The following is a 12,851-nucleotide window of genomic DNA, read 5'->3' on the forward strand; positions in this document are numbered from 1 at the left end:
GATTTTCTATACAGCTATCAATTCACGTTTTTTCACACGGATATCAGCACGAGTTATTTTGTTCACTGGAGTGTGATTATTGAAAGTTGGACTTTAAAAACGCATGAAAATGTATATTGTGTGTATATTATTGCACTTATTTTAATTCACTTTTGCACACGAGTTTGTTTTTATTCACTTTATGAGATTTGTGTAGGTGTGTGTATATATATATATGTACATGTATTAAGTGCATCTTATATGTCTATATATATTTGGTAAAACACGCACTATTATCAGTCACTAGGACTGTTTTTTCACCATCACTATAGGAGTTTTTTTGTGTGTTTATAAACACGAGGCTATTTAATAGACATGTTTATTTACTTATAATTGAGGGGACATATAACATTTTTGCACTTTGTTGTATTTTGATTAGCTAGTGATTTAATGTTGGCAGCTTCTTGCTTTTAATTATTATTATTAAATATTATTGTGAGCGCAGGAGGTTCACACCACTATTTTCTTCCTGCAGATGCTATATGTCGGCAGGAGAACCGAGAGGATCAGTTCCTGTATATGCCGCTCCTCCTGTCCAAGCGTAAAACAGAATGTGACAGGGAGACTGCACAGGCCCCCTGGTGTATGGCGCAGGGTTGCCATTGCAACCCCCGATGCTACATCAGTGGTTAGGGGTGTGTGTTGGTGGTAAAAATACGGGTCAGCTATGGAGTTTTACCATCCCCCAAATCACAAATGTAAGTGAGCCCTTACTGTCCTGAGCTCTCTATAAATTTGTTTTCACAGGTGCTTTGACTCGCACCTGCGGCTCTCCTGCGGGTTAACTGTGCTTTGCCATAGACTTCTGTTATATCTTGCAGGTGTGGTGCACTTTCAGAAAGCGCACCAAACTCACAGGATTAAAAGAAGTGCACTTTCTTGGTTTGAGGTTGAGGGCCACATCAGGGGGCACTGAGGGGCACATATGGCCCACAGGCCACAGGTTGAACACCCCTGATGTAAAGGCTTAAATTATTGTAAGTTCTCTCAGCTGAAAAGAAGTAAATCCTGGAATACAATTCAAGAAACACTATACTTCTAAATGCAGTTCTCAGACCGAAATATGCATTTGTGCCACTGGGGGGCACTGAAGAGGAAAGGCCCCAATTTAGTATGCTTGTGGGCTCCATCTTGTACCTTCTACAGTTGTGTGTGATTGTTGGGATACAGTAGATGATATTTTCTGTTGTCTCAGGTCTTCATTGACAGGTAAGAGGGTAAAATTGTCTGACAAATTAGTTTATCTTTATAGCCTTGAAATGATTCCTACTTATATTCTTCACCACCACAGCATAATGTTTATCTATAGTCAGTCTGGCCAGTAAATTGTTTTTTCTCTTCATCCTCTCAGTAAAATGGTGAAACAAACATCTAGAGTTTGGAAACATTTCTACAGTGCAATTTCTGCTGAGAGCAAAGCTGCAATTTGCAAGTATTGTGAGAAAAAAATATTCTTTTCCAAATGCTACAAGGATGACAAAACACATCCCTGCATGCCAGAGATGCCCTAAAGACATTACAAAATACAGGTATTTTATGAAATTAAATGATGAGGATCATACTGAAAGTGCGAGTAGCTTTTCCCGTCAGGGTTCTCATTCCAGAAACGTTTGTTTCTGCTGCTTTTGGATCATCACAAAGAGTTTTTTCACCAGCAGCATCTTCAAATAAGGAAGTGTTCCAAACCACTGTCTCACAAAAAAATCCTCAATACCTTCATTTATAGATATTATCATTTCTGGAAATTAGCAAAACATTGATCAAGCTCTAGCAAGAAAAATACATGCTTCTGGATCTTTATTGTCAATAAGTGAAAATGCATACTGGCAGGAGGCTTTTAAATTATTATGAGGGAAAGAGGGTGGTTACTTGTTCTCATGTATAGTTGAAATGGTCTTAACATATACAGTCCTTGTTATTCCATTTGTAATTATAAAAAAAAAATAATAATATGAATAAGCCATACTTTTATTTCATAATACTCTTATAAACACTGCATTTCACCTTAACAAAATTACTTTCAATTTGTAAAACTACTCCACAATCAAATTTTTTTAATTTTTATGGAGAATTTCAGTTTTTCTCCGAAAACAAAACTGAGATTTCTTCAAAACACGTCCCTGTATATTGGGGTACACAGCGGTGACAGCAGGGGGCATTTGCCTCTAGGACTCCAGACCTTGCAGAAGCTCCAACCATCTCTCCAAGCAGTGTAATTTCAACTTCAGCCCATTCTTTCCCCTGCCAGTGGCCTCAGAGTTGTTTGTGAGTGCAACCATTGATTTTATTTTGTCCATTAAACTTCCTTATGCATGCTACACTATGGGGTGTCTCTCCTTCCTTGTTTTACACAAGTTTGCAGCATCAGCCCATGTAGCTCAGCAGCAGCACCCTCTCAGTTTTTTAGCAGCTTTTGAGCTGTGTTTTAAATCTGGGCTACTTGCTTTTAGATATTATTATTATATCCATATTGCTTTTTCACTTTCTGTATGTTTTTAATCATGGATTAGATGTACACTATATTGCCAAAAGCAATGGGACGCCTGCCTTTACATGCACATGAAATTTAATGGCATCCCAGTCTTAATCCGTAGGGTTCCATATTGAGTTGGCCCACCTTTTGCAGCTAGAACAGCTTAAACTCTTCTGGGAAGGCTGTCCACAAGGTTTCAGTGCGTCTCAGTGAGAATATTTGACCATTCTTCCAGAAGCGCATTTGTGAGGTCAGGCACTGATGTCGGACGAGAAGACCTGATTCCCAGTCTCCGCTCTAATTCATCCCAAAGGTGTTCTATCGGGTTGAGGTCAGAACTCTGTGCAGGCCAGTCAAATTCCTCCACCCCAAACTCGCTCATCCATGTCTTTATGGACCTTGCTTTGTACACTGGTGCGCAGTCATGTTGCAACAGGAAGAGGTCATTCCCAAACTGTTCCCACAAAGTTGGGAGCATGAAATTGTCCAAAATGTCTTAGTATGCTGATGCCTTAAGAGTTCCCTTCATTGGAACTAAGGGGCCAAGCTCAATCCATGAAAAACAACCCCACACCATAATCCCCCTCCACCAAACTTTACACTTGGCACAATGCAGTCAGGCAAGTATCATTTTGGCAACTGGCAAACCCAGACACGTCCATTGGATCGCCAAAACAGAGAAGCGTGATATGTCACTCCAGAGAACACATCTCCACTGGAGGTCTTTAGCTATTGACTCTGAAGACAGTTGACGACTTCTGCTCACTTTGCGCTTCAGCATGCTGCTCCTCTCCTGCCTGACACCATTTCACTTATTTATTATATTACCTAAAGTAAATAGAAATGTTCAATATGATGGATGCCCTAAAACAGACATCAAGAGTTCAGACTTTCAGTTGAGAGTTCAACTGTCTCTTCAGAAAAAGGCAGCTATGAAAATAAAAAATTTGGATATGGATAGTTGGCAATGTCCGCTGTTTTCTTATGAGGATTACAAATTTATCAATTTACTGAAATTTGTAAACAGAATTCCTCACTTCTAATGAACATGGTGCAGTCAGTCTAAAACTAAAGTTCTGAAGGAGAAATGTGGGAATACAAAAAACAAACATATACAGGTGAAACTCAAAAAATTAGAATATCATGCAAAAGTTCATTTATTTCAGTAATGCAACTTAAAAAAGTGAAACTAATATATCAGATAGACTCATTACATGCAAAGCAAGATAGTTCAAGCTGTGATTTGTCATAATTGTGATGATTATGGCTTACAGCTCATGAAAACCCCAAATCCACAATCTCAGAAAATTAGAATATTACATGCAATCAATAAAACAAGGATTGTACATAGAACAATATCGGACCTCTGAAAAGTATAAGCATGCATATGTACTCAGTACTTGGTTTGGGCCCCTTTTGCAGCAATTACTGCCTCAATGCAGCGTGGCATGGAAGCTATCAACCTGTGGCACTGCTGAGGTGTTATGGAAGACCAGGATGCTTCAATAGCGGCCTTCAGCTCTTCTGCATTGTTCAGTCTCATGTCTCTCATCTTTCTCTTGGCAATGCCCCATAGATTCTCTATGGGGTTCAGGTCAGGCGAGTTTGATGGCCAATCAAGCACAGTAGTCCCACGGTCATTGAACCAAGTTTTGGTGCTATTGGCAGTGTGGGCAGGTGCCAAGTCCTGCTGGAAAATAAAGTCAGCATCCCCATAAAGCTTGTCTGTGTAAGGAAGCATGAAGTGCTCCAAAATCTCCTGGTAGACGGCTGCGTTGACCCTGGACTTAATGAAGCACAGTGGACCAACACCAGTAGATGACATGGCTCCCCAAATCAACACAGACTGTGGAAACTTCACACTGGACTTCAAGCATCTTGCAGTGTGCGCCTCTCCATTCTTCCTCCATACTCTGGGTCCTTGGTTTCCAAATGAGACGCAAAAGGTTGCCCAGGTAAGGCGCTTCTGACGTTGTTTGTTGTTCAGGAGCGGCTTGCCAAGAGGAATAAGACATTTGAAGCCCATGTCCAGGATCTGTCTGTGTGTGGTGGCTCTTGATGCACTGACTCCAGCCTCAGTCCACTCCTTGTGAAAGTCCCCAACACTTTTGAATGGCCTTTTCCTGACAATCCTCTCCAGGCTGCGGTCATCCCTGCTGCTTGTGCACCTTTTTCTTCCACACTTTTCCCTTCCACATAACTTTCTATTAATGTGTTTTGATACACCACTTTGGGAACATCCAACTTCTTTTGCAATTACCTTTTGAGGCTTTCCCTCCTTATGGAGGGTGTCAATGATGGTTTTCTGCACAACTGTCAGGTCAGCAGTCTTTCCCATGATTGGGATTCCTACTGAACCAGATTGAGAGATGATTTAAAGGCTCATGAACCCTTTGCAGGTGTTATGGCTTAAATTAGCTGATTATAGTGGGACACTTTGAGCCTAGAATATTACACCTTTTCACAATATTCTAATTTTCTGAGATTGTGGATTTGGGGTTTTCATGAGCTGTAAGCCATAAGCATCACAATTATGACAAATCACAGCTTGAACTATCTTGCTGTGCATGTAATGAGTCTACCTCATATATTAGTTTCACCTTTTAAGTTGCATTACTGAAAAAAATGAACTTTTGCACGATATTCTAATTTTCCGAGTTTCACCTGTATAGTCACCGCAACCGGTGACCGTCACAGATCTGACGCTGATCTGATGCTGCAGCTATTCCTTCCTAGCACTAAGCCAGAAAACTGAGGAATCACATAACCGCCGATCATCTAGTTCTTTGGTCTTTTCTGAGCAGAGAGTGGTGACTGTCAGTCACCGCTCTCCCCCTTCAGCACTCACTGCAGAGGTGGGCTAGAAAGAGGATGGGAGCAGCTGGCTAAGACCCTCTATGGCTTATTCAGAGCCTGAGTCTGGTGGATCCCAGCTTTAATGTTAGGATCCTTCCAGAGTCTGGAGCAGCTCTATGACGTCGGTTGACAATGGGCTTTAGCCCACTGTCTGCTGATTCTAGGTCACAGGAGAACACAGGTATGTGCAGTCCTGCAACGCACAAGAGAATTATGACCAAAAAAAAATCTTTGGATATACTTATTTTTTTGAATGTGAGGAAAAGATATAATTAAATTCATTCCACACAGACAGTGGAATATATCTAGTAACTGCTGCACATTACATGATTTATATGCTTTGACAGACATAAATAAAAATGTAAAGCAGAATGCAATGGCCTTATGGCAAGCAATTTGAAACCACATTTTCTTACCTAGAATACTCTCAGCTCATAAAAGTTAAATCCAACTAAAAAGGCAGAAAAAAAAAAACTCACTAGAGGAGAATGTTGCCAACATTCCTATCAATACCAAACATATAGCACTGACTCCATTGGGACATTTCAGCCAACCAGTATTGACAATGTTGACAATGGAGTACACCCCTTACATTTTTGTAAATATTTTATTATATCTTTTCATGTGACACTGAAGAAATTACACTTTCCTACAATGTAAAGTAGAGTGTACAGCTTGTTAACCGTGCAAATTTGCTGTCCCCTCAAAATAACTCAACACACAGCCATTGACCTCCCTAGCGGTATGATTATGTCAATATTTCTGTGCTCAAAGCAGTACATTTTTTTGCATGGAAATATGAAGTTTTCTTATTGTAGGCCTGTAATTTGTAGGAATAACTCACTGAAATCTGTCCAAACAAGAGTCTAGTAAACATCCCGGGTATGATAAAATTTGAAACACGAAATCATAAATTATAATATAATAATCAGAAAAAATATTATAATAATACATTTCATTCAATAATATAATCAAACCAAAAACACTGAAATTTTAAATATAGCGCCAAGTTCGCACATCGCTGAGCTTAGTCGCAAAATCGTTTTCAGTGTCTGATGACGAATTTCCCCAGGAATCCTTATCACTCAATTCTGCAAGTGGTTCTAATTTACTATCGCTGTTCTCTGGCTGGTCTAAAACCACTTTTGACCTAAAGGGACTCTTTTTGTACACCATGGACATTTCTCAGTTTCAAGGCAGAAAGAACAGTAAAAATGCAGGCAGGGCACAGGACAAAGCACTAGGGACAAAATGTATGTGAAATGCTTTGATACAGTAATGTTATACTGTGTGATTTTAGTGTATTTTAAGTGAATGTCATTTTTTAATTTTTAAATTTCCCGCTGGTTCCGTCCCCCCGTACGTCCCGACGCTCGCAGGGATCGGAACCCAGAAGACAGATGCTGGCATTGGCCGGAGGAGATGGCCGGGGATGCTGCAGGGGGGACATCGCGGGAGCAAAGGACAAGGTAAGTGCAAGAGGGATCCCTGAGAAACGCTGCAGGGTAATCCCGAGTGTAGCTCGGGGTTACAGCTTTTGGTACTGAAAGTTAACCCCGAGCTACACTTGGGAATAACGCCAGGGAGGTTAATATCTAAACTGCTGGCAACAAAAGTGAGTACATCCCTAAGTGAAAATGTCCAAATTGTGCCCAGAGTGTCAATATTTTGTGTGACCACCATTATTTTCCAGGACTGCCTTAACCCTCTTGGGCACGGAGTTCACCAGAGCTTCACAGGTTGTCACTGGAGTCCTCTTCCACTACTCCAGGATGACATCACAGAGCTGGTGGATGTTAGAGACCTTGCTCTCCTCCACCTTCTGTTTGAGGATGCCCCACAGATGCTCAATAGGGTTTAGGTCTGGAGACATGCTTGGCCAGTCCATCACCTTTACCCTCAGCTTCTTTAGCAAGGCAGTGGTCATGTTGGAGGTGTGTTTGGGGTCGTTATCCTGTTGGAAAACTGCCATGTGGCCCAGTCTTCCGAAGGGAGGGGATCATGCTCTGCTTCAGTATGTCACAGTACATGTCCTCAGTGATAGCAGCACTCATACAGCCCCAGACCATGACACTCCCATCACCATGCTTGACTGTAGGCAAGACACATTTGTCTTTGTACTCCTCACCTGGATGCCACCACACACGCTTGACACCATTTGAACCAAATAAGTTTATCTTGGTCTCATCATACCACAGGACATGGTTCCAGTAACCCATGTCCTTAGTCTGCTTGTCTTCAGCAAACTGGTTGCAGGCTTTCTTGTGTATCATCTTTAGAAGAGTCTTCCTTCTGGGATGACAGCCATGCAGACCAATTTGATGCAGTGTGCGGCTTATGGTCTGAGCACTGACAGGCTGACCCCCCACCCCTTCAACCTCTGCAGCAATGTTGGCAGCACTCATATGTCTATTTCCAAAGACAACCTCTGGATATGATGCTGAGCACGTGCACTCAATTTCTTTGGTCAACAATGGCGAGGCCTGTTCTGAGTGGAACCTGTCCTTTTAAACCGCTGTATGGTCTTGGCCACCGTGCTGCAGCTCAGTTTTAGGGTCTTTGCAATCTTCTTATAGCCTAGACCACCTTTATGTAAAGCAGCAGTTCTTTTTTTCAGATCCTCAGAGAGGTCTTTGCCATGAGGTGCCATGTTGAACTTCTAGCGACCAGTATTAGAGAGTGAGAGCGATAACACCAAATTTACACACCTGCTCCCCATTCACATCTGAGACCTTGTAACACTGAGTCACATGAAACCGGGGAAGGAAAATGGCTAATTGGGCCCAATTTGGACATTTTCACTTAGGGGTGTACTCACTTTTGTTGCCATCGGTTTAGACAGTAATGGCTGTGTGTTGAGTTATTTTGAGGGGACAACAAATTTACACTGTTATACAAGCTGTACACTCACTACTTTACATTGTAGCAAAGTGTCATTTCTTCAGTGTTGTCACATGATAAGATAATACAAAATTTACAAAGGGGTGTACTCACTTCTGTGAGACACTGTATATATTTTTATTTTTCACATCATAAAAAGAAAAAAAAAAAAACACAATTAAAACTACACAGCATCTTATAATATTTTTTACAGCATCACAACTTTCATTTATATACATCATAGTGAATACCCAAATTGACCATATATAAACTACTATGTCCTTGATGTTACAATATTTGTTCCAAAGTCGGGATGTACCCAATGCATTTTGAACATTGTAAAGTAAAGTTGCCAATTTATTTGTACAGATTAAAAACACTCACAAAATAGTAGTGGAAAAATAGCTCATCTGATGTCCCAGTATCGGTCTCTAACTCCTTTCTATGGAGAGCTGCAAGCCATGGTCCTGGTAGTAGCCAGTAAGATGTCATGGTTACCAGGAAGTCCACGCCAACCAGTGTAAAGTGCACGGGGCCGATGTGACGTCACCAGGAGTGTCACAAGACAGGAAGGGGCTACTAGTGAGAAGCAGGCTATGCGCTCACAGCTTCTAGCTCCTTCTACAGACCTAATCACCACACTACTAAGGGATCTATATATACACTAAATGGAGCACCACTACAATAACCAGCCGTTGATCGTAAATAACAACAGTATACAATAATTATGTGGTTGTAAAGGTGGGCATTTAAAAAAAAAAAAAAGGCAGCTAGTACAGAGGAGAAGATCCCCCGCTAACTGTAACAACAGTGATAGGGGGGGGGGTTCAAGGTCCGGTATGCTTGTAACATATTACGTATTACACTCTGAATATGGGTGTAACATGTAAAGAAAGGTCTGCTCAAATGCAACCTCCCTGAATCATTGCCTAAATAAAATACATGCCACATTATTAGCAGATGGGGGGGGAGTGCAATTGCACAGGTAGGCTTTCCCAGAAACTGGTTTGGGGGAGGTTTGCTGTTTCATACATTTGAAGATGGTCTTTGGTCACAGAATGAGTTCCAAGTTGCAACAAAGCAATATGATAGGAAAATGACCCATTATTGTTAAGTTACTACTGAAAGACCAATTACTTACTGAAAGACCAATTAATTTACAAACAAAAAGTGCTATGCAAAAATAAATAGACAGCAGCCAAATAGCAGTCATTACAGACACCGACTTCCAGACAAGCATGTGGGTGTAGTTCAAACTTAAAAAGTAACAAATCAATAAGAAACTAGAACAAATCAGGAACTGTAAAGGTCACTTATATTTGCCGAAAAACATACAAAACACCAAGTCCTTATCCTGCTTTGTGATAAGTTTCTGAACAAAGATTTAAGTTTACAAAACTAATTAGAGAGCCTTAAAGTGGAACTAAACCCATTGACTTAACGGCTTCCCAAAAGATACTTTCATTGCATGCCATGAACGATAATGGTCACAGTTGCTTGTGCTTGCAACCAAAACAGCAAGCCATCAAATATCTGGTGTCATAACTGATCACATGTGTAGCACCATAGCAACTGCGATCAAACTGAGGCTAAGATGGTAGCTTCCTTGGCTGTAAAGGACAAGAGAGTTTAGGAGGGTTTAGTTCCACCTAAAGTAGAAATATACGCAAAACCCTTTTTTTTCCATTTTGGACAGTAAGGAAGGGTAATAACTCATTTGATTTTTTTTTTGCCATCTATCTTCATTGCACAGTGTTCCCTGCTATAGAACGCCATCCTTTACTATGAAGAAGAGGAAAGGGGAGGTGTTGTATAGTTCTAGTGTGACAACGCTGATCCTCTGTAGATAGCCTGAAAATTAAAACTATTTCAGCTACCATATCTAGGAACTGGGAAGCTGCAAAATGTAACATTTTTGGTGAGTTTGTGTTTAGATGAACTCTCAATTGCAAGGCATACTTGTCAGCACACCAACATTTTCCCAATTCCTGACAGCTGAAGAAGACATTCTATGTATCACAGTGGGTGAATTGTGAGAAATTCGGCAGTGGAAATATGGCAGCCTATTTTTTTGCCAATTGATCCAGAAATGCACCTACAGTACACATCTCTGAATATATTCCCTGACTATTTGAATATAGTTACTTCTGTATCTGGCTACTATGATTATCAGCAGCTACCTTGGATAATAAGAGTAGCTACTGTAGCAAGCTCCAAATGGTCCATAAATCCCTGGATTCAATGTGACACTTACATTTCATTGATTACATTTAAATTTTTCTTGCCAAGGAAATGTACGTTTAATTGGTTATTTTGTTCCTGCTTTTGTCCCACAGACTTTCCCCAGGGAGTTTCTTTTTTCCACAATCCCTGAAAGTGATTGTAAAGCTTTATTTATTTATTTTTATTAAAATAAGAAACATGTCATACTTACCTGCTCTGTGCAATGGTTTTGCACAGAGCAGCCACGATCCTCCTCTTCTTTGGCCCCCTGCTAGCACTTCCTACTCCTCCTCTATAGCGGCATTTGTGCAGTCTCACTCCTAAGCCCCGCTGCCTCAGTCCATAAACACAGAGAATGGGGCTTGACCCTGCCCCCCGCTACCTCATAATGGAGTTTGATTGACAATAGCTCCCGTTGCTATCAGTCTGCCCTGTGAGAAGAGACAGAGCAGAGAGAGCCGCTGCTCTCATGCACTGCACTGGATCGTGATGAGGCTCAGGTAAGTATAAGGGGGGGGGGGCTGGGTGGGATCCCAGTCACAGAAGGATGTTTTACCTTATTGCATAGAATGCATTTAAGGTAAAACAAAAAAACCCTTAACCTCAGCAGGGCGCGGTCTGCATCCTGGTGATGTGATGACTGCCTACAGGATCCCTACAGGGTTCTGCAGCATTCAACAGGGACATCATGCAAGGGATAGACAAGAAAATAGAGAATCATTTAAGGCCACTGTTCAATGCCAATGAAAAAGGTGCCCCAAACATCATGACAGTGCATTCATAGAAGTTTTTATTTATTTATTTATTTTTTGGAAAAAAAAAACGTTTAGGTATGCACAGGGAGGTTCGATATGGGAATGTTCCTTTGTTTGCCTGGAGTTGGGCTTTAAACATGTCAGTTTTCATTCTGTAATACAAGAATAATAACTGTGATATGACAGACTGCTACAGGCAACACTATGACTTTCCTTTCACACAATGCTGATACATGATCATTACGAGTACAAGAAGACCTTGATTAAGGCTCAGTCAGCTTAAGCAAGCATTCTCCCATATCTTCCTTGCTACAGACACTTACTTGAAGGGCTTGTTCTGCACATAGGACATACAGATCAGAGCTGAACATTTCTGGGGCATCTCTTGCTGATCCATCCCAGTTAGCAGCTTTAATTAATTTGTACGTACTGTGCAGGGCATCGGCATCTTGACAGAGGTTAGAATATAAGATAAAAACATCTGTTGGAGCACACAATTAGTGTCAGGGGTGCCCCTCCGTTCCCCGCTTAAAGACAGACACATGCACAGTAGTCTCAGGCGCTGCACATAACATATTAGTTAATTAGTGAATAGAAGAAAAGTTAACAAAAACAAGAAAAGAAGATAATTTATGAACATTGTCAAATACAAAAGAAAAAAAGGGTACCTTAACATAAATAAAAAGATAAAACTGAAATTTCAACCTAAACTTTTTTTTTTCTTTTTACAATATAACTTTTTTTAGATTTGGATAGAGTGGTGAGGGGTTTGAGCCACTGTCAGGTTTCTATTGCCGTTTGTTTATCCATTAAAGTGGCACTAAATTCTGGTTTAAACAAAGAAAATTCTATTCAAGTATGTATTCTTATCTCAAAAAATACCTTCTGCTGTTCTTAGACTCCTCCAAATTATATTTCAGTGCAGTGATCTGATTTCCTTTTAGAGGAGTGCTACGTTCCTTCTCCATGGTCCCACTGTATACAGGAATATAGACACCATCTAGTGAATGGGGCTGCGCTGCAACCATATGCGCATGTGCGTATGTGTAGTTGTGGCATGGTATGGCAGGCTTCCAATGGTTAAGACACGTGTTAACACAGGTGTTTAGGAGGTCACACGTCGATTCCAAGCTACCTGTCAAATGCCTCTGAAAAATGATCCACTGTGAACCCCCCCCCCAATTCATGTAAGTGGGGGTCATAGGTTTGAGGTTAGGGGGCTGTGGAGTGTTACTATTAGGCCTTGTTTAAATATTGCATTCCTGCTTGTGATTCTGAAAGTCTGATTTACACACATTTCCATGTTGCACATAGGGCAGCCTATTCACTTTAATGGGGTGCCCTATGTGCGTTTTTTGACCAAAAGAATCCTATTTTAAAGCCATGTTTTGTGGCGATTCTGTTGCATGAAAATCGCAGCAGAATTGCACTGCGTTAGGGATGCCATTAAGAATAATGGCACCCAAATGCGTTGCAAATTTTGCTGTGATTTTGAATCACTGAATGATCACAGGGCCTTAGTGATGAACTTGGGTGTGAGCCTTCCAGGAAGCTGTCATCAAGGGGTATATATATATGGGGCTGTGGGGCAGAGAATGCCCCAGCCGCAGATGAATGTGAAAAAT

At 41.0% G+C, this 12,851-nt stretch overlaps 1 pseudogene; it reads right to left on the minus strand.

Annotated features, from left to right (window-relative positions):
• The window catches only part of LOC149451694 (uncharacterized), a 203,539-nt pseudogene extending 191,345 nt beyond the window's left edge, over positions 1-12,194 (minus strand).
• Positions 12,195-12,851: the final 657 nt, after the last annotated feature.

This window comes from Staurois parvus, unplaced genomic scaffold (assembly GCF_062004578.1).
Source record: "Staurois parvus isolate SC_StPar_1 unplaced genomic scaffold, SC_StPar_1.0 ptg000525l, whole genome shotgun sequence".
NCBI classification, from domain to species: domain Eukaryota; kingdom Metazoa; phylum Chordata; class Amphibia; order Anura; family Ranidae; genus Staurois; species Staurois parvus.